The sequence below is a fragment of the Erythrolamprus reginae genome, chromosome 1, assembly GCF_031021105.1.
Source record: "Erythrolamprus reginae isolate rEryReg1 chromosome 1, rEryReg1.hap1, whole genome shotgun sequence".
NCBI lineage: Eukaryota > Metazoa > Chordata > Lepidosauria > Squamata > Dipsadidae > Erythrolamprus > Erythrolamprus reginae.
Genome location: NC_091950.1, coordinates 43,520,078 through 43,547,157, shown reverse-complemented (window position 1 = coordinate 43,547,157; position 27,080 = coordinate 43,520,078). Strand labels below are relative to the sequence as shown.

General features: G+C 37.7%; 1 protein-coding gene across 1 annotated transcript in view; it reads left to right on the top strand.

The window, feature by feature from the left end:
- The first annotated feature begins 1,836 nt into the window (after positions 1-1,836).
- The window catches only part of ESR2 (estrogen receptor 2), a 98,427-nt gene continuing 73,183 nt past the window's right edge, over positions 1,837-27,080 (top strand). Inside the window, exons 1-2 of the mRNA XM_070751034.1 lie at positions 1,837-2,145; positions 18,961-19,005. The gene's annotated coding sequence lies outside the window, so the exon portion shown is untranslated. The remainder of the gene's footprint in view (positions 2,146-18,960; positions 19,006-27,080) is intronic.

Here is a 27,080-nt window from a genome sequence, read left to right as displayed (position 1 = left end):
GGATTATACCAAATAAGATTGTTATAAAGCCCAATGAACTCTGCATTTATTTAAATTTAACAATTATAATGTTGCTTAAGATTAAAAATTATACAAATACCGGTAAATACAAAGGTAGTATAAATTAGATAAACCCAGTAGCTTTATATAGGAGGAAGAATGCACTGATGGCAGGATAACGAAATGGTAGTGTGGACTGTCCAGGATCTGCCTATAGATGGCAGTTCTTACTTTTGAAGGATTCCTGTTTTCTTCGTTTGATATTTCTCCTTTAGAATGAATCTGCTTATCAATATTTCCTGTGCTTGCTTCTGCCTAAAATTTAAAGAGCAAAAAGCAGGACAGTCCACTAGATTCAACCAATGTGAATGAGATTTCTTGTAAATGAGAAAATATATGAATATATTAGGTTGAAAGGATAAGCTAAATCATGCTCAGGAATTGTTAGCTTTGTTCCTTGCAGGGGATACTCTCACAATTTTCTAAATAGGAGCATTTAAAAGGAACACTACTCCTTCTTTTGGCTTGTTGGAGATGCACCATCCACTCTTATCTGGTTAGGAGTCTATCTTCTCATTCCATTAAAATATGAGAACTCCAAGTAAAAAAGAGAAAAGAGTTGAAACCCTCATTTGTATATCTGTACATTTACTTCTTTGGGGAAGTTTTTTTATACTTTATCCTTATCCTTTTCATTTTGTTTTCTGCTTTGGATTTGTGGCATTATAGGATCTTAAAATGGATCTTAGCCATTTTAAGGATCTTAGCCATTGCAATTTAATTTATATCATGGAAGCACAGTGGACATAAGTGTCATATAACAAGCACTGCCATATCATTGAGTCCAGGTAAATACTTCTGGTGTATTTATGACTGCTTAATCCTTACCTAAATATTACTGTATTAGTGCTCCATCCCTTAATTACACATTACTCTACTTTTTCTCTACTTACTCTATATATTAACGATGTAGAGTAATATATTGTATTAAAGCATTTACACATCTGTAGTAAGGCATTTTTTTCCCTTTTTACAGCATGTCTCTATATGCTATTTATTACAAAGAGGTAGAATATAAAAGCAACCAATATATTTTTTTTTACCACACTATGATGTAATAAAATGACTCTGACAAACTCTTCCCTCTCCCATATGAACTACCAGAATAAGAAACGCCATAGTAATATCACAAACCTTGCCAATTCACAATAGATTTGCTTTAATACATTTGTCCAGAAGAACCTCTGTGAAACTGATGATATAAAAGGACTGATCTTACTTACAAGATGAAAGGGAAAAAAATATTTTTCTTAAAACAATTCCAGTTTACTGGAGAGGGGAATAGCTTTTTTTTTTAATGGCATACAATAGGTGCAAATCTAGCACTCTTTCCAACAATCAATGGTCAGTTTTTGGAGATGAAAGCACCAAAAATCATATGCTCCATGTTTTGCCCTTCTGGCATTGTCAGATGCATCTCAATTGAGATAATCTCAATTCCTTTTCCAAGATATACACTCCCAGGGGAGCTTAAATTAGAAGAATTCCACTACAGTCTGCGTTCACGCAGTAATATCTAAAATCTAAGCTCCCTTTCAGTTTCTCTCTCTCCACTGCTAATCAAGGGACAGAGAGGGTTTTATTTAGATTAAGAAGAGCAGGTATCTACCTACTGCAAACGGAGACGGTAGGAAAGTGTGATTCAAATGCATCCTACGGTAATTAGGTCTTTGTTGCCAGTTAATAGATAATCCTCTGACGAGTTTGGAACAAATGCTTACTAGTGTGAGCGCTGGAACAGGCAGTGACTAACAAGCTTCTGAAATTTGTTATGTCAGGAAGGAGGAGGAACTTAAACTGAGCGCTCTCGCTTTTCCCAGGGAAAGAAAACACTGAGCATACATGTGTGATCTTGTGCTCCAAAGCTGGCAAGATATAGCCTCATAAAGATGAGCATTTGGGTTCTTGGTTACCCTGTGGTATATTGAGGGAGTTGCTCCTGAATGCAGCTGTTGCATTGGTGAAATTAAGGGAAGAGAACAACACAGCCACAACAAAAATGCTGGAAGTGAAACCTTGCTCAACATTTACTTAATGTTCATGAATGATTACAAAGTCAAGCACAGTTCATTCCAAGGCACTCAGGTATGTAGTGATATTTATATCTTTCATCTGTGTGTGCATGTCTATGACATATGTGTAAATAATACATTAATACAATACATAATGATAAAATCAGTGGGCAAAAGAGGGGAACATTATACGTTTGAGAATCATTCTGGAAAAAAGACAGTTTGCCAAGCTTGAGATGTTTTTTTTCCCCTCAGCTTGAGAATGGCATAAACAAATGTATTTATTTAAAGGCCACCCAGTCTGTAGAAGTTTATGATATGAGCTGTTTGTGTGTTAAGTTTTCCTCTTTCTCCAACTGTAAACCTTGAGAAGAAAATCTGGCAGTAGCAGCACAAGTGCTCAAAATTTTGTGGTCAGTACTTCAATCAAAATTACAGAGAAATTATAGTCCCTAGCAAATAAGCTTAATTGTGCCAATAAGTTTTCTGTTTGTCAGTAAAGTTTCTTTGGATAAGACCTCGTAGTTATTGCAATAAATATGGGGTTTGAGTGATGTTGTAAATAGATGCACTGAGCTGTCAGTTGAAATGTCAGATAAAATCTATTGCCCTACAGCTCTTAGCGGATTATTTTCTTTCTTTGGGTTTATATTCCATTCTTTCTGAAATATTACAGAAGAGTTTAACAAAATAACATTTATAATTAAATAATTGATTTGCAATTACAGCATTCCTCATTAGTTTTGGATATGCTACCTTATTTTCTAATTTGCTTTCTGTCACATGCAGATTTCTCGGCAGAATTTTTGGAAGTGGGTTGCATTGTTTTCTTCCTAGGTTTGAGCAAGAGCCACTGTAATAAACTTAGGTTCCCCCCCTAACCTATAAACATGGTTTATCTTTTTTCTTTGTTGGCAATATAAGGGCTTTTTTTTGTATCTAACCATTTTAAAAAATGAATTTCTAATTTTCTGAAGTGGGATGTTTATGTAAGAAGAGATCTTCAGTGTATACAGAAATGGGTTGTTATCTCTTGGGCATTCCAGTCATTGTTACTTTTAGCTGTAATCCCAGGTTCATTTGGGTGGCAGTACTTTGAAAAAGGAGGCATTTATAGAATTGCAATGTTTGTTTCACCTATATATTAATAGGACAAATAGGTATATTTATCATTCCACCAGGAAAAACAACAACAACTGAAATCAAAAAATACCATTCTGAATAGATTGGAGTAAAGTATTCCTGATAAATATGTATTCTGTGCAAGAAACTCTCATGTCTAATGTCCAAATGTATAGAGTTACTATAGTTTTTTGAGCAGTACAATGGAAAAGTTTTTTTGGGCTAAGAAGAATGACATTTCTGGTTTTATCTTGAGACAGCTCATTTAAATCTCGAGCATGAATTTCTGGAGTAAAATATAACATACCTAAAACAGGATATTTGGTTATTTCTTAGCTTTGTAATTCACTTTACTGTATTGTCAAGACAAGTGACACTCCTAACAGATCCCCATCCCAAAGCCTGAACGATGTGCGTTTATGCTGGTTAGAAGGGCCTCTTGAACCTGTGGTTTTTAATCCAACTTTCTGCATGCTGAAAGACACTTGGCCTCATTTCATAAGTGTGAGTTTAATTCGTTAGATCCCCATTGTATAAGGAGTCCCAATTTCAATTCCTTTAATTGAATCTCCTTCAAGATCCACGAGGGCCACTACCAATCAGAACAGAGAACTTTTGGCTAGAGTGAGCAATAGCTCAACTTAAGATAGCTTCATATGATCTATCTTGGGAACACTGCCCGAGAGCTTCATAGATTTCATTCTGGATCCTCTTCAAGTCTTTCCCAAGCCACATTCCACCCCCCCCCCCACCTCTCACCCTGTCCTGTGGAAAATATGCACAGTATTTACTTATTTGCTTCTCAGTAATGACAGACATTCAGACCGTTGCTTGATTCACTTCTGCCCAGTGGGGCAAAGAAGAAGAAACACGGAAGATTACATACGAAGTCCTATTCAAAGCAGAAATTATATAGTAAGCATTAAACTTCAGAGTTTTGTTGGCTGATTGTATACATTTAACTTCATAAGGTACATCCATAGTTTCATATTCATAAATCATGTGCCAAATTAAAAGTAATTACAGGCTTAAGCCTTTTAGGGGAAAACCCCCCTGTAATGCTGACTTGGTGCTTGTTCACATATTTTGAGAGACAAATTATAACACTAGAAATGATAAGTGGCAAAAAGCTGGGTAGCAATTCAGCTATGCCCCAAAAATGGTTTGGATAAGCCAGAAAAATTGGTTTTCTTAGAATACGCAGAAATGCAAGTTCAAATTTTGTTTTGCAAAACACAATTGTCATCTGTATGACAATCTCAATTGCCATGTAGCTTTCTTGATTTTGGATAAACATGAACTGGACAATGCAGGATAGCATTACAAAGAGATACATATTTGTAGTAGGTTTCAGTATGTAAGCTAAAATGGCAAATTATGCCAGCTTCTTTGTATAACAAACATTTTTGTACTTCCTTGTACTTCAAAATGGCTAAGTCTGTTTACAACAAATACATCTAGACAATGAAGGACATTGGGTGTGTAGCGGTGTGTAGCAGTAATTCGAGTAGGAGAGCAAATGCATGTCCCATATTTATTGGGATATTTGCTTTCATTTTCCCAATTCCTAAATTATATTTTGCCTTAGTCTTTCCTAACCTGATGTTCCCCAGTTTTGTTATGACTATATATTTCTAGTTTCCAGAAGATGTAGCCAACGCTTAATTGAGAACATTAGACACCGAAGGTTACATTATTTCAGTGAAACAGAGCAATTTTAATTAACTGTTTGGATATGCGTTTCCCATGTTTTCAAAATTGAAAAGGTACAAAAACGATGACAAATTCTATAAGACTGAAATAATTTTCTAATATAAAGTGAAATATAAATACCACCACCCCAAAAAAAATCAGCAAAAAACTCTAACCCCATCCTACATGTGAGCTATGGACTACATGTGTACAATGCTATTTATGTATAATTCCATTGCTTCATCCAGTACTTAATTTCTTAAAAACTGTTCGATGTGCCAGACAAGCCACTAAAAGGCGACCTATCCTTGGTGTAGGGAATTAAGGGGTTTCCCTACTTGATTGTCAGTCTTAATTACTCTGCATTAGTGATTTCCCCCTAAAGCATTTGACATGCTGTGGCAGTTTTGCTGTAAGTATAGTCTGAGGAGGCTATGCTCATCAGTCGTTTTGTTAGTGGTGCTTCAGGTGATATCTATCTATCTATCTATCTATCTATCTATCTATCTATCTATCTATCTATCTATCTATCTATCTATCTATCTATCTATCTAATCAATCGATTTAGTCCAAAACATAATGAAGATTACAGAGGATATACTTATAGTAAGTTATATCAATGAAAGAATAGAAGAAAAGATATAGGAATAAAATATATCAATGAAATAATAGAAGAAAAGATATAGGAATAGAAGAAGGATATATAAAGAAATATATGAGAGAACAGTAGGACAGGGGACAGAAGGCACGCTAGTGCACTTATGCACGCCCCTTACTGACCTCTTAGGAATCTGGAGAAGTCAACCATGGATAGATTAAGGGTAAAAGGTTGGGGGTTAGGGGATGACACTACAGAGTCAGGTAATGAGTTTCATGCTTCAACAACTCAATTACTAAAGTCGTATTTTTTGCAGTCAAGTTTGGAATGGTTAATATTAAGTTTGAATCTGTTGTTTGCTCTTGTGTTGTCGTGGTTGAAGCTGAAGTAGTCATTGACAGGGAGGATGTTGCAACATATGATCTTGTGGGTAATACTTAGATCATGTTTAAGGCATCATAGTTTCAAGCTTTCTAGACCCAGGATTGTAAGTCTAGTTACGTAGGGTATTCTGTTTCGGGTGAAGGAGTGGAGTGCTCTTCTGGTGAAGTATCTTTGGACATTTTCGAGCGTGTTAAGGTCTGAGATGCGGTATGGACAGCACCTATTAGCTACATTTAGCTCTGGTCTCTGGGCACTACCATTCATGGTCTATTCTGCCTTAGGTAGCAAAATTACCCAGTTCTGTCAAAGTCTGTGGAGTGTTAAATCCATGTTCCAGAGCAGCCGGTGAAGGGTTATGCCACGAAATACCAGGAAGGGGGGGAGGGAAAGAAAGAGAGATCATATACTCAAATCCACTGTGCAGTTCGACAGGGGTGGGTTCCACTTACATTTGTCACTGGTTTGCATTGCAACGTTTTGTGCACACACATTCCAATTTGGCTTCCATGCCTGCTCATTAGTTGAAATCAGACCGAAACACAGCTGAAGAGTTGATCAGCTGTGCTTCAGACGAAGTATAAAGGTCAGTATAAACCTGAGGTCGGGTGAGAGGGACCATTTACAAGCAGCAGAACAGGAAAAAATTTCAAAACAGTAAAATATTTGGTTTCTTTTAAAAAAAAAAATAATGGTGGCAGTGCCCAGGGACCAGCACTGGGTGATCCAGTTCATTAGGGGACTGGAGGCTAAAACTTAGGTAGAATGGTTAAGGAATTGGGTATGGCTGATTTAATAAAAAGAAGGACGAGGGGTGACATGAATCATCCAAAATTTGAGGGGCTGACACAAAGAAGATGAGTCAACCTATTCTCCAAAGCATCCAAAGGCAGGATAAGAAGCAATGGATGGAAACTAATCAGGGAGAGGAGCAACTTAGTTTTAAATCACCACTCGAGAGTCCGGTTGATTCAACTCATTTATTGGAACACCAAGACAGAGAGAACGTTCACCAACTGAGTAACTTCCCAACAAGGGCTTTTGCTAACTGTCAACTTTTAAACTTTCGCGGCTATTTTTCCAATAGCCGCGTCTTAAACAATCAACGAATTTCATTCATTTATTTTAAACGAACACAACACTTAGAACTAAGGAGAAATTTCTTGACCGTCACAACAATTAATCAGTGGAACAACTTGACTCCAGAAGTTGTAAATGCTCCAACGCTGGACATTTTTAAGAAGAGAGTGGATAATCATTTGTCTGAAGTGGTGTTGGGTTTCCTGCCTAAGCATGGGGTTGGACTAGAAGACCTCCAAGGTTCTTTCCAACTATGTTGTTGTTGTTGTTGTTGTTATTATTATTATTTATTTATTTATTTATTTATTTATTTATTTGTATGTTGCCCCTCTCCGAAGACTCGGGGCGGCTCACAACACAACAGCAATACAATACAGATACAAATCTAATGTTAAAAAATTGAAAAAAAACCCCTAATTTAAAAATACATTATAAAAACTTATCTACTACACAGTCATACACACTCTATTCTAGTTCAGTGACATCACCAGCTAATTGCTACCAGTTTGGGCAATCCACCCCTGCAGTTCTGCTGCCATCATTCATCAGCTGCAAATTTGACTTGACCTGGGTCTTTGGGCCAGAGGTAGCTTGGCACATAAAAAGCCCCCTCTCCTCCTTCCCCTGCCACATTTTCCAGCTTCAGTGGTTGATCTCTAGACAGGGGGCCAATTCTAACAAAAGACTGACCCTGAAAATCTAGTCATTTATCAAAAACCTCCTCAAATCACAGCAGTGCTAGGATTGGAAGACGGTTTTCCTGTCAGCTGGGGATGTTGACAAGAAAGCCTGTGGAGAGAGGACAGCAGTCTCCTCTGCAGGAGGATTGAAGACACCAACGTCCAGCTCCAAACCAGAATAGATCCTTTCAGGATTGGCAATGGAGATGGCAAAAATCTGTGCCAGTTTAATTTTCTGCTCTACACCACATAAGAGTTGTAATTGTTGTATTGTAACTGAGCTGTGGAGAAGACACTTCACAGGATAAAAACCAGGAAACTGATTAAGTGCGATCTATACATCCTTGATGCTTGGAATAATTGTGATGCCCTAATGGTTAAGCCTATACTACTTTGTAATGAAGTCAGCACACGGAACTGTATGGAACACATTAAGGGAAAGGAGGAGTGGTTTGCCTGGCTATATTTCCCTTCTAACCGAGCCTTATCTGCAAGCGGGAAAAACAACCATCAGTTGCACTCCTTAATATACGGTGGGGCAGAACTATGAGAGTATAGGTGGATTGGAGCAGTGCATTTAACTGTCTGCCAAATTGCTAAAGCTCACAGCTATGAGAGGTGTTCTGCACTTATGATCAGTCGGGTCAGTGCTGAACAGAAATGTAGGGTTTTTTTTAAGATAAGGACCTTGCATAACACTGATATCTATTTGGAAAGCACAGGTCAGCATTATGTGGATAAAATCTTCTTTGGAAACCAGGCATCTAGTTTCTCCTCCAAACCACACCAAAGTGCCAAAAAGGACAGTGAAAGGGGAGGGATGTGCCCACAACAGCTTAAATTGGCCAATAGGAGCTGGACAGATCTCAGCTCCTATTGGCATCATCAACCAATGGTCAAGGGTGGGCAGATAAAGAAGCAAATAAATTATTTTGTTTTATTATTCTGCTTTTTGAACTTTCTTCTTTTTTTGACAGACGTGTGCAATCCAGGGGACTTCTCTGTGTTGTATTGTTAACATTAATTTTATTGTCGTGTTCTGATTACTGGATTAGGTATCCTGCCTAGAGTTCAGATTGGACTGAGATGATAAATAAATCCAAGAAAGAAAGAAAAGAAAAAGGACATTATTATTATTTGTTAATATTTTGATTGTTATATTTTTTCTCCCTCCCCCTGCCCTGAAAAAACAACTGTGGGCTGGAGTTAAGAGCATGCAGTGTTATACAAAAATGAGGCATGTTGTGCCACAGGTAGTGAAAGCTGAAGAGGAGCTCACAGATAAAGAGTGGGTTCCTCCCGGTTCAGACCAGATCGTCCAAAATGTTAGCGACCCATTGGTTATGTGACAGTGGCATCACAGATCTGGTTCTGTTGGTGCTGGTCTATGGGCGTCGCCATCTCTTTTTAAAGAATTTTTGGCAAATATTTCTGTCTTCGGATGGTTTTTCCTCTTCTTCTACTTGGAAACACCCCCCCCCCCCCCCCGGGTTAATCCTGAGCTTCATTTCTTTGCCCGAAGCACAGTTGACCAGCTCCTCAGCTGTGTTTCAGGGTCTATCAGGCTAGTGAGTATTTATTTTATTTATTTATTTATTTTGTCCAATACACAATGAGCGTTTTAGTGGGTATATATCTATATACACATAGTAAAATACATGATGAAGGTTATAGAGGAGATACTCATAGTAAAATATATCTAAGAAATAATAGAAAAGAAGATAAAGTAATAGAACATATCAATGAAAGAATAGAAGAAGAGATATAGGAATAGAAGAAAGGAATAGGAGATATAGGAGAGCAATAGGACAGGGGACGAAAGGCACTCTTGTGCACTTGGACTCACCCCTTACTGACCTCTTAGGAATCTGGATAGGTCAACCGTAGATAATCTAAGGGTAAAGTGTTGGGGGTTTGGGGATGACACTATGGAGTCCGGTAATGAGTTCCACGCTTCGACAACTCGGTTACTGAAGTCATATTTTTTACAGTCAAGTTTGGAGTGGTTAATATTAAGTTTAAATCTGTTGTGTGCTCTTGTGTTGTTGTGGTTGAAGCTGAAGTAGTCGCGGACAGGCAGGACGTTGCAGCATATGATCTTGTGGGCAATACTTAGATCTTGTTTAAGGCGTCTTAGTTCTAAACTTTCTAGACCCAGGATTGAAAGTCTAGTCTCGTAGGGTATTCTATTTCGAGTGGAGGAGTGAAGGGCTCTTCTGGTGAAGTATCTTTGGTCATTTTCAAGGGTGTTAATATCTGAGAAGTATGCGCAGAAGTGAAAATGTACGATAGGATGAGTGCACGCACGCGAGTGGAGCAAGCTTGTGCGCGCACAACATCACGATGCAAACTGGTGGCGAAGGTAAGTGGAAGCCATCCCTACCACAGATGCTTTAGATGCCATCTGCTACAACAGAGTGGATTGGCCTTATTGGTCCCAAATCACCCAGTCAACCCTACTATTCATTGAGAGAATAAACAGTTAATGAGCAAGTAGAAGCACAGCCTGTACAAACCACTGTTTGATTGCTCCTTTTCTTGTTCCTTCAAGTCACCCAATGAGAGGCAATGAATGAACAGACTATAATTTTGTTCCTTATTTTGTGCCCGGGTATGCTAATCCCTGCTTTGTTGCCCCAAGAGAAAACATGTACTTCATCAAGAGAAAACTCTGTACTTCAGCACTGCAGAGGGAGAGTGCAGGTGAATAGACCTAGATAGAGGCATCTGGCACTTGGCCTAGTCCTTGGTATCAATTGAAGGACATCCTCAACGTGGAGACAGCATCTGCTTCTGAAGGTGCTGATGCAAATGCTAATGCCATTTCCTCCTGTTAACCCTCTCTTCCTGGAGGTGTCGAAAAGGAGGATATCCTTAATTGTCCTTAATCTGATATACACTGCTTTTACCCAGAGAGATAATTCTGAGAAACAAGGTCCTCCTATGACCAACATTTTCTGCACTGCCAAGCGAGCAAGTGTACCTTCTCAAGTACAGGTATGTATGCTCAAAGACAGGTCAGAAAAAGAAAGGATGAATGTTATCCTTTCTCTTTGGTTGCTTGCATATTTCCCCAAGTGCTGAAGTTTAGAAGAGATCTTATCCCCATGGGATAAAGACTATTTTGGGAACTTCCTGGTTGATTACTTCCTTCCAGCATTTGTTCGTTTGTTTGTTTTATTTAGTCAAGCATGTATATGATTACGGACAAAGTATAAACATGATTGTGAATATATAAAATATACAAGCATGGTTATAAGTACATGATATTTTATGACAATATTGAGACATTAGGAGAGGGATAGTAGGCATGCCAATGCGCTTATGCACACCCCTTACAGACCTCTTTAAGAATTGGGTGAAGTCAATGGTAGATAGTCTAAGGTTAATGTTTTGGGAGTTTGGGAAAGAAACCAGAGTCAAGTAATATATTCCAGGCATTGACCACTGTTGCTGAACTTTTGCAATCAAGTTTGGAGCAGTTTATGTTAGGTTTGTGTATTGTGTATTGTTGCAGTTGAAGCTGAAGTAGTCAGTGACAGGTAGGACATTGTAGCAGGTCATTTTGTGAGCAGTTTGGTTAGATCAAAGGTGGCGTAGTTCTAAATTGTCTAGGCCCAAAATTTCAAGTCTGGTGGCTAATTTGTGTTCCAACTTCTCCTTAAGAGACCAACAAAAGAAGCAATGACAATTTGGGTTTACTAATTACTTCCGCTTGCCCAATTATTTTGTTTCCTTCAGTATAAGATTGAGGAGCTTAGGAATTCTTTTAGAGATGTTACTAAATTAAATAAACATGAATGAATGTGTAAATATACATGGTAAAAAATATATTGTCTCGGGTTTTTTGGCTTGGGTGACTTGTTTGACCTCAAATTCCCAGATTCCTTAGCTGGCTGAGACTTATGAGGCATTGTAGGTCTAACACATCCTGTGGTTGTTGGATTGAGACAAGATTAGCATGCGGTGCTCCTTCTCAGTTTTTAAAATGTAGGTAGAGATGTGTCAATCAGATCAAATGATACAGCTGTGCAAGTGGCACTAGTAAACTGAATTACAACTGAGTCTATAATGCCAGAATATGTCAAAGACTTGATCCATATTGAAGTTATGATTTATATTCTTAATTTATGTCAATTTACGATATGTTAATTTATGTTATTTTTTCCCAAGAGTTTGGAAACTGTTCACTTATATCAACATAAGTGATATTCACTGGTTCTAGAAGTGTGGTGGTGCAGTGGTTTGGAATGCAGGCTAACTCACTGCTCACTCCAGGAGTTCGATTCTGAATGAAAGGTTGACTTAGCCTTCCATCCTTCCAAGGCTGGTAAAATGAAGACCCAGATTGTCTGAGGTATTAAACTGACTGTGTAAACTGCTTAGGAAAGGCTGTAAAGCAGTGTGAAATGATATTTAAGTCTAAGTGCTATTGCCATTCTGTATTTGTAAATTTGTTTATTCCCAAAAATGTTTTTGCAGCCTCAAAATCAGTGCTTGTGGTACAGTTGTGCATATTTATTGTTGTGGTTAGCTCTGGCCCAGCTCCTGCCCCAAGGACTGTGGATGTGAGGGAGACATCCACATGCTGTAGGCCTGGTTTGCCCCTGGTGGAATCTGCTGATGAAGGCTCCTCTGACCAAGAACACATGAGTGACAGGGAGGAGGAGAGTGGGGCAGACAGCTCAGAAGGAGATCAATTATCTAGCTCCTCCTTGGATTCAGAACAAGAGTTAATGATACAGCCACGCATGCGGAGAGCGATGCATAGGCAACAACAACTGAGAGATTATTATCAAAGAAAATGAGGCCACCTGTGGTTGGGTGGGGCTGTGGTAATTAGTGAGGCTGCTGTGGGTTTGGCCATTGTGGAGGATTATCTGATCGTTTGTTGTGTTTCATGACTGCTTTACTGACTTTGACTTTTTGTGTGCTGATTTTTCCCTGCTTTGAAACTAAACCAGAGCAAAGTGTGTTTCACTTTGTGAAAGAAGGACTTTGAATTGCCTCGCAACTGCAAGCTAAGTATCACAGGACTGATAAGGGACTTGTATAAATTACCAGTTTGTTTGGAGACGAGTGCTCTTTGCTATACCAAAAGAGGGCTTAGGCTAAGTGAATTTTCATTATAAAGAACATTGTTTTGAATTTTCAAACGTGTGTGTGTCTGAAATTTGTACCTGTGAATTTTTGGGAGGATTCTACCATAGAGCCCGACAGAACATTTATGGACATGTGGGGTTACAGATCATTGGAATACTTCCAACTTTCACTAATTTGGTATTTGTATTTGCAGCATTTTCACAATAGGTAGTCCTTGACTTACAACCATTCTTTTAGTGACCGTTGAAAATTGTGATGTCCCTGGAAAAAGTGACATGACCATTTTTCATACTTACAATAATTGCAGCATCTCCCTGACCATGTGATCAAAATTTGGATGTGTAGCAACTGGCATTTATTTATGATGATTGCAGTGTCTTGACATTATGTGAAAATCTTTTGCGACCTTCTGACAAGCAAAACTAATGGGAAAGTCAGATTCACGTTATAACTGTGTTACTAACTTAACAACTCCAGTGAATCATTTAATAACTGTGGAAAGAAAAGTAAAAAAATTGCTTAGGAACAGAATTTTGGGGCTCAATTGTGGTCATAAATCCAGGTTTACCTGTATCACAAATAACAAGAACTGCCTGTATTACACATTTCTAAGATAAACTAACTTAAATCAGATTATAGTATTCTACCCAATACATATTTCTAAGGTTCTCAGGAAGTTCCTTACTCATATACTGCAGGAGTCATATTCAGATATTAAAAATTTAGAGAATATTTGAGTGCTTCACATTAACATTGCTTCTCCTGGTGATAGCACTTCAATGACATCTTATTTTCAGACGTCAATAATATCCAAAGCAGATATAATTTCCTTCTGATTTCCATGTGACCAGGGCCTGTGTGGTTAGGTGTTTAAAGATAGGCACAAAATAGACACAAAGATGTATCTGCTGGACATTTTGTACTTCATAGAGCCTATAGGTGTCAATGGAGTGGGGCTGTTGTGGGTTGAACACTAATAACTAAATTGGACTATGACTGCAGCATTATGTTTATTTTTTATTTTATTTATTCATTTGTCCAATACACAAATACATAGGAAAAAAATAGACATGCAGTAATATATATAAGGGTAAAGTGAACTTAGAGGAGAGGATATATGAAAGAAAGAAAATATATATGATAAGTGAGAGAAAGGAAAGAAAATTGGACAGGGGACGAAAGGCACACCAGTGCACTTATGTATGCCCCTTACTGGCCTCTTAGGAACCTGGAGAGGTCAATCGTGGAGAGTCTAAGGGAGAAATGTTGGGGGTTAGGGGTTGACACAATTGAGTCCGGCAATGAGTTCCATGCTTCGATAACTCGATTGTTGAAATCATATTTTTTACAGTCAAGTTTGGAGTGGTTCGTATTAAGTTTGAATCTGTTGCGTGCTCTTGTGTTGTTGCGGTTGAAGCTGAAGTAGTCATTGACCGGTAGGACGTTGCAGCATATGTGGTATAATATCCAGAAGCTCAATTGCTTCTTCAATCTTTCATTAAACTGGTAAACTGGTAAAGAGAAGTGTGCAAATCTAAAGTATGTCTACTGATGACAGCGATGAAGATTTTGATGACAGAAGACAAATAGAATAAGTATGCATATGTTCACACATAAAGATAATAGAACTCACTTTCATATTTCAAATAGGAGGAGGATTTGCTTTAAATTTGCTTTTAAATCCAAGATGAAAGCTTCATTCTCCTTAAATTTGCGGTATTTGTGATAGTGACAATTTGGCACAATCAATGGTCCGAAAGTGTAAACCTTTTTTATTAACCCACTACTTTGAGGAGCCAGTATTCACCCCTTCCTTCAGGCATGTCAACAGAGACATAGGGAGAGTGGATGAGAACAGCTCTTCTGCAAGTATTCATGAGAGATAGTGAGCTTTTCCTCCCCACATAGTCCACGTACGGTATTCAATTTTACACCTGTACCAATTCTGCAGAAGAGGATAATGAGGAGAGACAGGTCAAGAAGGGATTCATAGGCCTTTTGACAACTCCAAAAGTTCCAAAGGGACTCCAAAAAGGCTATTTAACTAGTGCAGAGAAGAAGAGTTGAAGCAGCCTGCTAAAAAAAGAAAACCACAAACAGACAAATATAGATGACGAAATCTTTCCCTCGGGAAGGGACTGTGGGTGTTTTATTCTTCTAGAAGAAATGTAGTGAAATTATTGTCCAGTTTCTCTGCCCACATCTGGGGCATCTTCGGCTATCTTTTCTCTTCTGTTTTACTATTTCTGTAGAAGTAGGATGGTGTGTCTGTGCACTTGGTGCTTCTTCATGGAAAAGTTATTTCTCTGTGTGTAAGAGACTGGTAGATATGTGCAGATGAGGGAATTGATTTATTTTACAAGCAATTTACTTAGTAGTTTTGAATTCAAGCAGTGTTAGCTTATTGGTTAATGACTTCTTGGACTTATATACTGTATATTTACATGCACATAGTCCTACACAGTGTAATGTGCACATATTCATGGAATTGAAATATTGGATTGGTGGGCTTTACCCACAAGTTTTGTTTCTGTTGATCATTTTCCTTTTTGTCTACTTTTTAAATGTTTCACTAAATTCACAGCTATCTGCTTTTTGAGAAAAGGTATCTTTCTGATGAACCAAAACAGAGGGAGAAAATATAAACAGTAGGAAATAATGTATTTTTTTTATTCTTAAAAATGAGTTCTGATGATTGGCAAAGGGCTTTGGGGATCAATACTACAAGCATCTGCGGAGATCCCAAATATCCATGGCAGATGGGATGCAATTTGGTCATCCATCTATTTTGCAATTTTAGTTTCCTTTAACACAAATCTCTCTTTAAAGAACATATTTTGAAATTAATGTCGATATTTCTTATCACATAACACTGTCTAATAATATCAATCCTGAATTCCTATCTCTTTGCACTACTTTGCAGTTTTTAACATGTTAAGGTTAAGGCAAAAATCTCATTCTGAATAGATAATAATCAAAACGTGTTTTAAGGATCCACAGAAGCACAAAATTGATGCACTGTACATAGAAACATAGTAACATAGAAGTCTGACGGCAGAAAAAGACCTCATGGTCCATCTAGTCTGCCCTTATACTATTTTCTGTATTTTATCTTAGGATGGATATATGTTTATCCCAGGCATGTTTAAATTCAGTTACTGTGGATTTATCTACCACGTCTGCTGGAAGTTTGTTCCAAGGATCTACTACTCTTTCAGTAAAATAATATTTTCTCACGTTGCTTCTGATATTTTCCCCAACTAACCTCAGATTGTGCCCCCTTGTTCTTGTGCTCACTTTCCTATTAAAAACACTTCCCTCCTGAACCTTATTTAACCCTTTAACATATTCAAATGTTTCGATCATGTCCCCCCTTTTCCTTCTGTCCTCCAGACTATACAGATTGAGTTCATTAAGTCTTTCCTGATACGTTTTATGCTTAAGACCTTCTACCATTCTTGTAGCCTGTCTTTGGACCTGTTCAATTTTGTCAATATCTTTTTGTACATTGGTATTACTACACTATCCAATGCTTGTGTATTCTGCACAGTACCCTTCTCCAACCATAAGGTCCCCAGACAGTTCTACAATATTTTTTGCAAATTGTTTTACTGATGAAAGTTTGATGAGATATTGTCATTTTTCTGTGAATTACTTGGGGCTCGAGACATGGAACAGAATATAAATAAAAATAAATAAATAACATGATGACTTTATAAAACTTTTTTTTTACACATATAGGAAACAGAAGAAAAACGAAATATCAGGAAGAATTATGCATCAATTTTACATGCTTTGGCTTAGTTGAAATGCTAACAAATATGAACTAAACAAATATTCTATCATGCTGCTTTGGATTTACAGGGTGTTCACATTATCTGTGAACCATCTGCAAAATCTCAATATCTTTATTCAATCTTACTGTGACAAATGTAATTTTTCTTTACTTGTCTTTTCAAAACATTTTTTACCGCATTTAGAAACAACCAATATGTTATTATGGAAGTAAGAGACCCTTAAAATAGATTTTCTAGATCATTCTTTCAGACACCATCAATGTCCTGTTTGTATTTGGATGTGTTTTGAGTTTATCCCAGTTTAATTACGGTATTTGATTGTAAATCTCTCTGACCATGACATCTGCATCAATTCTGTATTTGATCTGAGAATGGGAGAACAAAATAGAATAATTAGAAACACAGGATAGCATCATAAAAATAATGTAAAAATCCACTTTCAAAGTTTTTGGAGATGATATTTCATGAAGTCTTATATTGGATATTATTGTTCTTTTATTTTAATTAAATTTTTGCCTTTACCTTGCTTTTCTTATGAGAAAAACTGAAGTCAATATAATTTTAGTTGTGGCACAGTTATCAGTTTTATTATAGAAGTTACATATTAAGAAAGTAATATGATTAATTGCATTTCTTTTTTCAAAAAGAGTTAAATCAAATGCTCTCTGAGTATCTGGCAAACTCGTGGAATGAATATTTCTCTGTCTTCCTCTGGCAATCTGGCTCTTACTAATAATTCTTTTCAATGATCAGAAGCCTAGCAAATACTGTATAATGTGTCTTATAGCAACTACAGTGTAAAGGGGACACCACTCCACATTTAACTGACAAAATCTACTCCGATTTTGGTGACTTTTCCTTCTATCGCAGCTCTCTAAAATGTAACTTATAATATTCAACATACTACTCAAAATCTCTTAATATAGGGAATCTAAATCTAAAAATTTTGTTTAGCCAATTTCTCCTTAACTTTTGTTTTCATGTTCTTTCTACATACAAGTTCTAATTTACTTATATATTTTAATTAACTAGTTTTAAAAAAACTGACTGAAACAGCCACAGATGTTTCCCATCATGGCTGTTTCCTAGCTGTTAAACAGATTTTTCTCCCTTTTGCACAGCAGCTTCTTTTCTTTTGCATACAACTGTATTTATATATGAATGTTTAGCAAAGGTTATCTTTTTAAAGTAACTATGAATGCTGATTTAGGCAATTGAAAAATATCTTGGCTCAGCCTGAGCATCTATTCTATTTTAATAGAATATTAAAATAGAATGGAGAGGGGGTGGCATACAAGTCTAATAAATTATTATTATTATTATTATTATTATTATTATTATTATTATTATTATCATTATCATCATTATTATTATCATTATTATTATTAAATATTTTGTTTAAAATTATTTTTCTTGTTTCATAGTTGGATTGACTGTATTTCCATAAAAACAGAAACAGTTTATTCAAATTAATGGAGCCTTTTCAATTATGATAAAACTATATCAAGTATAACACATCAGTAAATCAATTAAGCTGAAAACATGAAGTATTGTTGTTAAGAAATTAAAATATTGGGGTTTTTTGTCAGTAAAAGCTGAGAAACATTATCCAACCCAATCAGCAGTTTATGCTGTAATATTATCTAAATAATATGAATTTCTTCTTGTAAATATATGCCATGCACAAATGTTATAATTACATTACAATTAATTCTATAATCTGTAATATCCACTTTTGTCACTATTCATTTTATATATTGCAATTTTTGGATTTAATATGGCTGATATGAAAAAAACTAATTAAACTGAATTAAAATTGTTGAGTTGTTTAATTCTGGGATTAAGGAAAGGAATGAATTGCTACAACGCATGTGCTGTAAATGTACTGTAAGACTTGTGGTAATATTGGGGGAAGAACTTTACCTGAGATCTTAGTAAGAGGAAAGTGATGAATTTTGTGGTCAAATTCAATCTGAAATTGACAGAAAATGCAAACGAAATTTGTCTATGATGAGGACATCTATTATTCTGGAAAAGGTCAATATATGAAGTCACTTAAAGGTGACACTGACTTGATAGCACATGATCAATTAATCAATAGGCGGTCCAGCTGAATTAAGACCAAACATGTACTTTTGTACTATTTATTTTATTAAAGGTATATCTCATGGCATGGTTCAGATTATTATCTGCTGTTTGTAGACTTAAGTTAAAGTGGAATTTTGCTGTTTTGTGATTAATCTGGATTAGGCCATTGTGTGCTTAACTGAAAAAAACAAACATGTAAGATAGAATATGGCATTATACAGAAATGCTGAGGAAAGAAATGAAGACAGTTAAACAGGGAAAAAGCAAATAAATTATTAGACTTAATTCACAGGCACGTGTATTTTGATTAACAATTTGATTAACAATTGTATTTTCTTTTGTTTTAGAAATCTCTTTTAAGATGCATTTTGATCTCAGAAGATGCCGTCTAGGTAAGCTAAACTCTTTTAATGGGAATCTGATTTTGGGAACAATCCAGGTTTATGTTTTTGAACAGTTTCCTTCTATCTAGAGTCCTTCATTTATAGAAGAATTATAATTCCTAGAATTTCTGCCAACTTGAAGTCACTTGTTGATTTGGTCAACAAATATCTTTTGTTAGAATGATTCAAGAAAAATGGAGAAACATCAGTATTTTGTCTCATATATACACCCCAATGGCTGATTAATTATACCATGTCTCCTGGACAAATTGTAATGATTTGACCAGAGGTGGGCACAGTTGGTCTTACAAAATTCTTTTTTAAATTTGTAGACACTGAATTGACAATTTCTTCCAATTATTCCTGGAAAAGAACTAATTCTACAGATTTTCAAAGAGAAATTAAACACTTGAAATACCTTAAAGTTCCTGGCATAGAAAACTTTCTAAGGACATACATGTAATATTCATCTTTACAATATTTATCTTAACAGGATTTAAATCATCTATTATAGACGGGGCAAAGACCAAAATAAAGATAGTTGAATTTGAATTTAAACCATCTATTTATACCAATATTGCTAACATTAGAAATAAGGGTCGTTATGGGTTGCATTAGCCCTAACTGGCGACCTCTGGGGGATGGATGATACTGGCAAGCTCAGGGTCAAACTTGATCCCCCGCTAATTTTGGAGATATTCCATCTCTGACAGTATGGGACTTCCTTTGCAAAACAGGTTCATTTTTGGAGGTCTTCTGGACTCATAGCCCCTATAGAAAATAAGGTTGCAGCTATGGCTTAGAGCAGTGTTTCCCAACCTTGGCCACTTGAAGGTATTTGGACTTCAACTCCCAGAATTCCCCAGCCAGCGAATGCTGGCTGCGGAATTCTGGGAGTTGAAGTCCAGATATCTTCAAGTGGCCAAGTTTGGGAAACACTGGCTTAGAGGGCTTCATTTGTGAATGAGTCTGTTCATTTAAAAAAAAATTTATTGTTTCCTCTCTTTTATAAAAAGTGAGTCATTCTTTAATAATAATACTATTTAAAATACAACGCTGAAAAAATCAGGACACTTTTTTCTTACAACAAATGATAGTGTTACAGAGCATAATCAGATGTTACTATAGAGCCCATATTACATTTATCCATCTGACCAGCTGAGGTTTGAAATAATAAACAATAATCAAGTTGGAGATAAATCTGATGTAGAGTTGGGAAAAAAAGACATTTCCTTTCTGGGAAAGATTGCAACTAAATGTGTTGCTTTGGTGTTTTACCTGGAAAATAATGGAAAGCAGGAGCGGGGAGAGATTTTTCTGTATTTAAGGGCTATTCTATTATGTCTTGGTTTCCTTGTGTTGATTTAAAAATTAATCAGCTAGAAAGAAAATAATCAAAGGCTAAATTCTACAAAACCACCTGGAAAATTTCTATATGTTTACCTGCATATATTGAAAAACTCTATTTTTTTCTCTGTTTAGAAGTAAAACCTTCTATGGTACACACAATGCATGAAAACCTGAATCTGGACATTCCAGTCCAGAAATTAACACATTTTACAAGAGCCTCATATAGGCTAGCCTTTGTAACTAATTGCCCACCAATGATATTCAACCAATCCCAGAGAATCAGTTTGGAAAAGATAAATATAGTAGGTCAATGTTTCTCAACCTTGGCAATGTTAGGATGTGTGGACTTTAACCCATATTTCCCCCTTATAGAGCCTCGGTGGTGCAGTGGTTAGAGTGCAGTACTGCAAGCTACTTCTGTTGATAACCGGCTGCCAGCAATTTGGCAGATCGAATCTCAGTAGGCTCAAAGTTGACTCAGCCTTCCATCCTTCCAAGGTCGGTAAAAAAACGATCCAGATTGTTGAGGGCCATATGGTTACTCTCTCTTAGAGAGGGCTGTAAAGCACTGTGAAGCGGTATATAAGTCTAAATGCTATTGCTATTGCTATTAAAGTTTACAAGGTTGAGGAAACCTTGGTGTAAGAGAGCTTAGGGTTGGGTAGTCAGTGCTTTATTCAGAGCTTTCTCAGCAGAAGACAACAGAAGCCTGTTCTGCCTCAATGGATCTGGAATTTATATTCCAAACTGTCTCCTGAACTCTGCAAAAGTTTAAGACTGCAAAAATGAGGTTAAGGGCTCATAACAGTCCATTCAGCATCTTAGAACTCATCATCTCTGGGGGCTTTCCAGCCTGTTTAAAGTGTTGACTGGCTTTAGCTCCCTGCTGAGGCAACATCCTCTTATAGAAGTGAGGATGAAATGAAAATTGAGGAAATATGCTGGCAACAAATGTTTACGAATCAACAGATTGCCAGAATAATGGTTAGAATTCAAAACTGAAGGAAACACTTTCACCTCTAATGTTGGAATGATCAGATGAGATGTTAAGACTGGGGACATAAAAGGATAAGACTCTGCTGCCTGCAGTAGTGTTTCCTTCTAGTAAAATGGAGTTTTATTATTCTGTACGAACAAGAAAATCTGTCTTTAGCGACTATAAGATGGACACTCTTTTAGCTATCCTAAATTCCTAATTTGTAGAGGTTGTAGGCCAGGGGTCTCCAAAGTCTTAGAGTGACCTAGTTTGAAGACCCCTGCTGTAGGCTCTCCATGGTACATTCCTCACAGATGGTCATCTTCTTGACACACAATGCTGATGGGCTAACAATAATAAAATAAGCAACAATTAAAAAAACAATTTAAAAGATTACAAACTCAGAGGAACTCAAAAACATGCAACCATATCCAGACAGGCTCAACAAACCCTTTTATTCAATCCTTAGGGCAGTGGTTCTCAATTATTTTCTGTTACGCCCCCCCCCCCCCGGAAGAAGTAAACATTTATTTATCTATTTATCTATTTATCTATTTATCTATTTATCTATTTATCTATTTATCTATTTATCTATTTATCTATTTATCTATTTATCTATTTATCTATTTATCTATTTATCTATCTATCTATCTATCTATCTATCTATCTATCTATCATCTACCTACCTACCTACCTACCTACCTATTTATTTATTTATTATTTATTTATTATTTATTTATTAGATTTCTATGCTGCTCTTCTCACAGCGACTTTTGCACACACCCCAACTCTCTGCAATATTCAGAACATTTTCACTCAAAAAACTCAGCTTATCAGCGTGGCTGAGGTGTAATGTATTTAAGTGACACCTTAATGTATTTGGCTTCATGCTGTCAGCTGCCAACATTTTCAGACCCAGTAAACATACCATTCTTTTTTCATCTCCCACCGTAGTCACAGTGAAGCCAAGCGCTACATCTGCTTCATCCTATTTCCTCGTCTTAACTTTCAGGAAACTTTCATTCATGTCATTATCTCAGTCTCCCTCCTTCTTTCTTTTCATCCCTGTTTAATATTTTTCCATGGTGTTTGTTAAGGATTTATTATCTGCACTTCATATCTCCTGCTCTGTGCTGTGTGCTATTGTTCGGTGCAAACCCCCCTACTCCCTGTGGCAAAAAAAGCACATTCCCTGGGGTCACGCGCCCCCTGGCATTGTTTCGTGCCCCCCCAGGGGGGCCTGCCCCACTATTTGAGAAACACTGCCTTAGGGGAAGGAGGACAAGCTCTTCAGTGCTTTACAAAAAGCCAGGGGGGTTGGGACCATCCAAATCTCAGGAATTGTGCTGATCCTGTTCGATAGGATCAATGCCGTGATATAGCAGGCATATGTCCTGGGTACCATTAAATTATATGACTTACTAGAAGGGAACTGGAGGATACCCATATGGCTACAATCAGCAGATAAAAAAATAAGATCGGAGATGGGATCCTTCAGATCTGGCCTTTTGCCATGAAGGGCTTTGTAGGCTTCAATGACTGAATATGTTGCAGGAGAAATACTATTACCTATGCTACCCAAAGCCCCTATCACACATTTCATTTAACTTTTCGACTGAGAGACTAGGACCATGATGGCGAATCTATGGCACGGGTGCCACAGGTGGCACGCGGAGCCATATCAGAGGGCACATGAGGCATTTCTCCATGTCAGCTCCAGCGCACATGTGTGTACTAGCCAGCTGATTTTTGGCCTTGGAGAAGACTATTTCATCCTCTGGAGGCTACAGGGTGGGGGTGATAGTGGTGGGAATGAGAGGAAGCCAGTGTTAGTGTCAGATGTACCACCTTCAGCTTGGGACCTTGCTGGCATTCTGCCATCAATTGGGGAGATGAGGGGGGAACAAAGGGGCAATAAAGTTGTATACCTTTATGATAGCAAGTTGGCAGGAGGGCAGACAGTTGACAAAAAACAAAGTGTTATGGAATTTCACCAGCCCAAACACCTCAGCATTTCCCAAAACTTCTTGGCAGTGTCACTTTGATTATAAACTAGTGGATCATGGGGGAAGGACTAGGGCAGTGATGGTGAACCTGTGGCATGGGTGCCACAGGCAGCACGCAGAGCCATATCTGCTGGTACGTGAGCCGTTGCCCCATCTCAGCTCCAATGTGCATGTGTGTGCTGGCTAGTTAATTTTTCACTCACACAGAGGCTCTGGGAGGGCGTTTCTTGGTTCCAGAGAGCCTCCGGGTGTTGTGGTTAGCTCTGGCCCAGCTCCTGCCCCAAGAAATGTGCAGGTGGATGTGGGGGAGACATCCACATGCTGCAGGCCTGTTTTGCTCCCAGTGGAATCTGCCGATGAAGTCTCCTCTGACCAAGGAGGCCTGAGTGACAGGGAGGAGGAGAGTTTGGCAGACAGCCCAGGAGGAGATCAAGCATCTGTATCATCTCTGGATTCTGAACAAGAATTAATGACACATCCACATGCGTAGAATGATGCATAGGAATCAACAACTAAAGGATTATTACAAGAGAAAATGAGGCCACCTGTGGTTGGGTAGGGCTGCTGTAATTAGTGCTGCTGCTATAAATAGCAGCGTGTGGGTTTGGCCGTTGTGGAGAATCGTGTTTCATGAATGTCTTGCTGACTCTGGCTTTTGTTTGTTGACTTTTCACCACTTTGAAACCAAAGCAGAGCAAAGTGTGTTTCACTTCCTGGAAGAAGAAGGGCTGTGACTTTCTTCACAGCTGCAAGCTAAGTACTTACGAACTGATAAGGGACTTGTACAAACTACCAGGTTGTTTTGGGATGAGTGCTCTTTGCAATACAAACAGAGTGCTTAGTTTATTTTGAATTTTGTGATAAAGAACATTGTTTTGAATTTTCAAACGTGTATGTGTCTGAAATTTGTACCTTTGAATTTTTGGGAGGCTCCTACCAGAGAGTCCGGCAGAACACCGGGGAATGGGGGGAAACCTTTTGAGTCTGGAAAGGGTGAAACACGAGCCTACTGGGCCCACCAGAAGTTGGGTAACAGGCCATTTCTGGCCTCCGAAGGGCCTCCGGAGGGTGGGGGAAGCTGTTTTTGCCCTCCCCAGGCATTGAATTGTGGGTGTGGGCACTCACATATGCGCAATAGTGCGTGTGCACACTCTTTTAGCACCCGAGGAAAAAAAGGTTCGCCATCACTGGATTAGGGGAAATCAGAGGTTAGTTCTTTATTGATGTGTGTAAACTTTATACTTGATTTTACTGTAGCCAACATCTCTTAGTAAAAATTTCAACCCAATGGAGTCGAGAGTTTTACTTCTCTGGGAGATTGGACCGAGGCAGGTCTGACAGTTAATTTCAATTAGGGTAAAGTTCCCAGTTTAGTTTCTGACCCGCAATCAAAACAAAATTTGTATTGTAAACTTCAGAAGTGGTGGTCTCAAGATAGCTTCCAAATTATGTGAAAACTATTCTATTTATATAATTTACTATACTTCTTTGAAGTGGCATACTTACTTATATACAATGCAATCAACCAATACACATATAAAGTAAACATTTTCTGGTAACTCATATTTACTGGAGGAAAACCCCAAAAGAAGATTTTGCAGCAGGCAAAAAATATTCTGTGCTAGCCTCATCTATGACATGTATAGCCCTGAGCTACATATATTGTCTTCTATGAAAATATATTTCCTTAGGAATCCACATTAAATGCTGCAACCTGTTGGGTTCTTTTGCAGCTCCCTTCCCCCAGATGCCTAGTCAACATGCTAAGGAAATATGGCAATAGATTGGCAATCCTTGTGATTTTGAAATGCATCCCTCTCCAACCCAATACATTAACATAACCTCACCAGAAAGCAAGTTTAAAACGGAGTCAAACATTTTGACCCACCTACTTGGTATTATAATGGCTTTATTGTCAGACGTCTTATTACTTGCAATCCCATGAAAAAAAAATAAGTTGCTGATGGTGTTATATATTATTTATTTATTTATTATTTGTTTGTTTGTTTGTTTGTTTTGTTTGTTTGTCCAATACATGATACATATTGAAGAGAATAGACATGTAGTAATATATATAAAGAAAAGGATACAAGAAAAGATATAAAAATAGAGAAGATATATGAAAGATATATGATATAAAGGAGAGACAATTGGACAGGGGACAAAAGGCACACTAGTGCACTTATGTACGCCCCTTACTGACCTCTTAGGAACCTGGAGAGGTCAATCATGGATAGTCCAAGGGGAAAATGTTGAGAGTTAGGGGTTGACACTACTGAGTACGGTAATGAGTTCCATGCTTCTACAACTCGATTGCTAAAGTCATATTTTTTACAGTCAAATTAAGTTTGAATCTGTTGCGTGCTCTTGTGTTGTTGTGGTTGAAGCTGAAGTAGTCATTGATAGGCAGGACTTTGCAGCATATGATCTTGTGGGCAATACTTAGATCGTGTTTTAGACATTGTAGTTCTAAGCTTTCTACACCCAGGATTGTTAGTTTATTTTCATAGGGTATTCTGTTTCAAATGGAGGAGTGAAGGGCTCTTCTGGTGAAGTATCTTTGGACATTTTCGAGGGTGTTGATGTCTGAGATGCGGTATGGATTCCAGACAGATGAGCTGTATTGAAGGATGGGTCTGGCAAAAGTTTTGTAGGCTCTGGTGAGTAGTGTGAGATTGCCGGAGCAGAAGTTGCCTAGGACCAGGGTAACAACTCTAGAAGCCTTTTTGGCGATATTGTTGCAGTGGGCTTTGGCACTTAGGTCATTTGATATTAGTATTCCAAGGTTTTTTAAAAGGAGGAGTTAATGATAGTTTTGAACTGTGATCAATATTTAAAAAATATAGGAAAATTATATGTCCTGACCAGTTTCAGTAACTAAACAAGAAAAATCTATAGATACCATTAGAGATTGCAAGGGGAATAGTCTTCTCTGTTTCAACTGAAGTAACCTATTTTCAAGTGTAATCACGGCCACTGTCCTGTTATTGGCATTAGAGTATAATTTAACTGCCAGTTGGGTTGACTTTTGTAACTTGTATGTGAAGTTAAAATGGCAGCTTGCCCTTCACCTCAGGTAGCAAAATGCTAGAGAAGCATTTCATATAATCTGCAATTTTCTGGGCCTGAAATGAACGTTCCCGTTCCCATCCCCAGGCAGCAGAACTCTTGGTTCTCCCAAGATCACCATGTTTATGTTTGAGTAGGATTGTTTCTGTACTCATTGGTCTGCTAAAGCTGCTTACTCTTCATATTGTTGCCCTGGACATGCATGGCCAAGAAGTGAGGGTGAGGAAGGAAGGCATATAAATAATAATAATAATAATAATAATAATAATAATAATAATAATAATAATTTATTAGATTTGTATGCCGTCCCTCTCCGAAGACTCAGGGCAGCTCACTACAATAACAAAAACAATATAATAGTAATAAAAATCTAATATTTAAAAAAGTATATATAAAACCCCAACAATTAAAACCATACAACACATGCATACCAAACATAAAATATAAAAGCCTGGAGGAGGTGTCTCAATTCCCCCATGCCTGGCGATAAAGGTGGGTCTTGAGTAATTTGCGAAAGACAAGGAGGGTGGGGGACATTCCAATCTCCAGGGGGAGTTGATTCCAGAGGGCTGGGGCCGCCACAGAGAAGGCTCTTCCCCTGGGGCCTGCCAAACAACATTGTTTTGTCGATGGGACCCGGAGAAGGCCAACTCTGTGGGACCTAATCGGCCGCTGGGATTCGT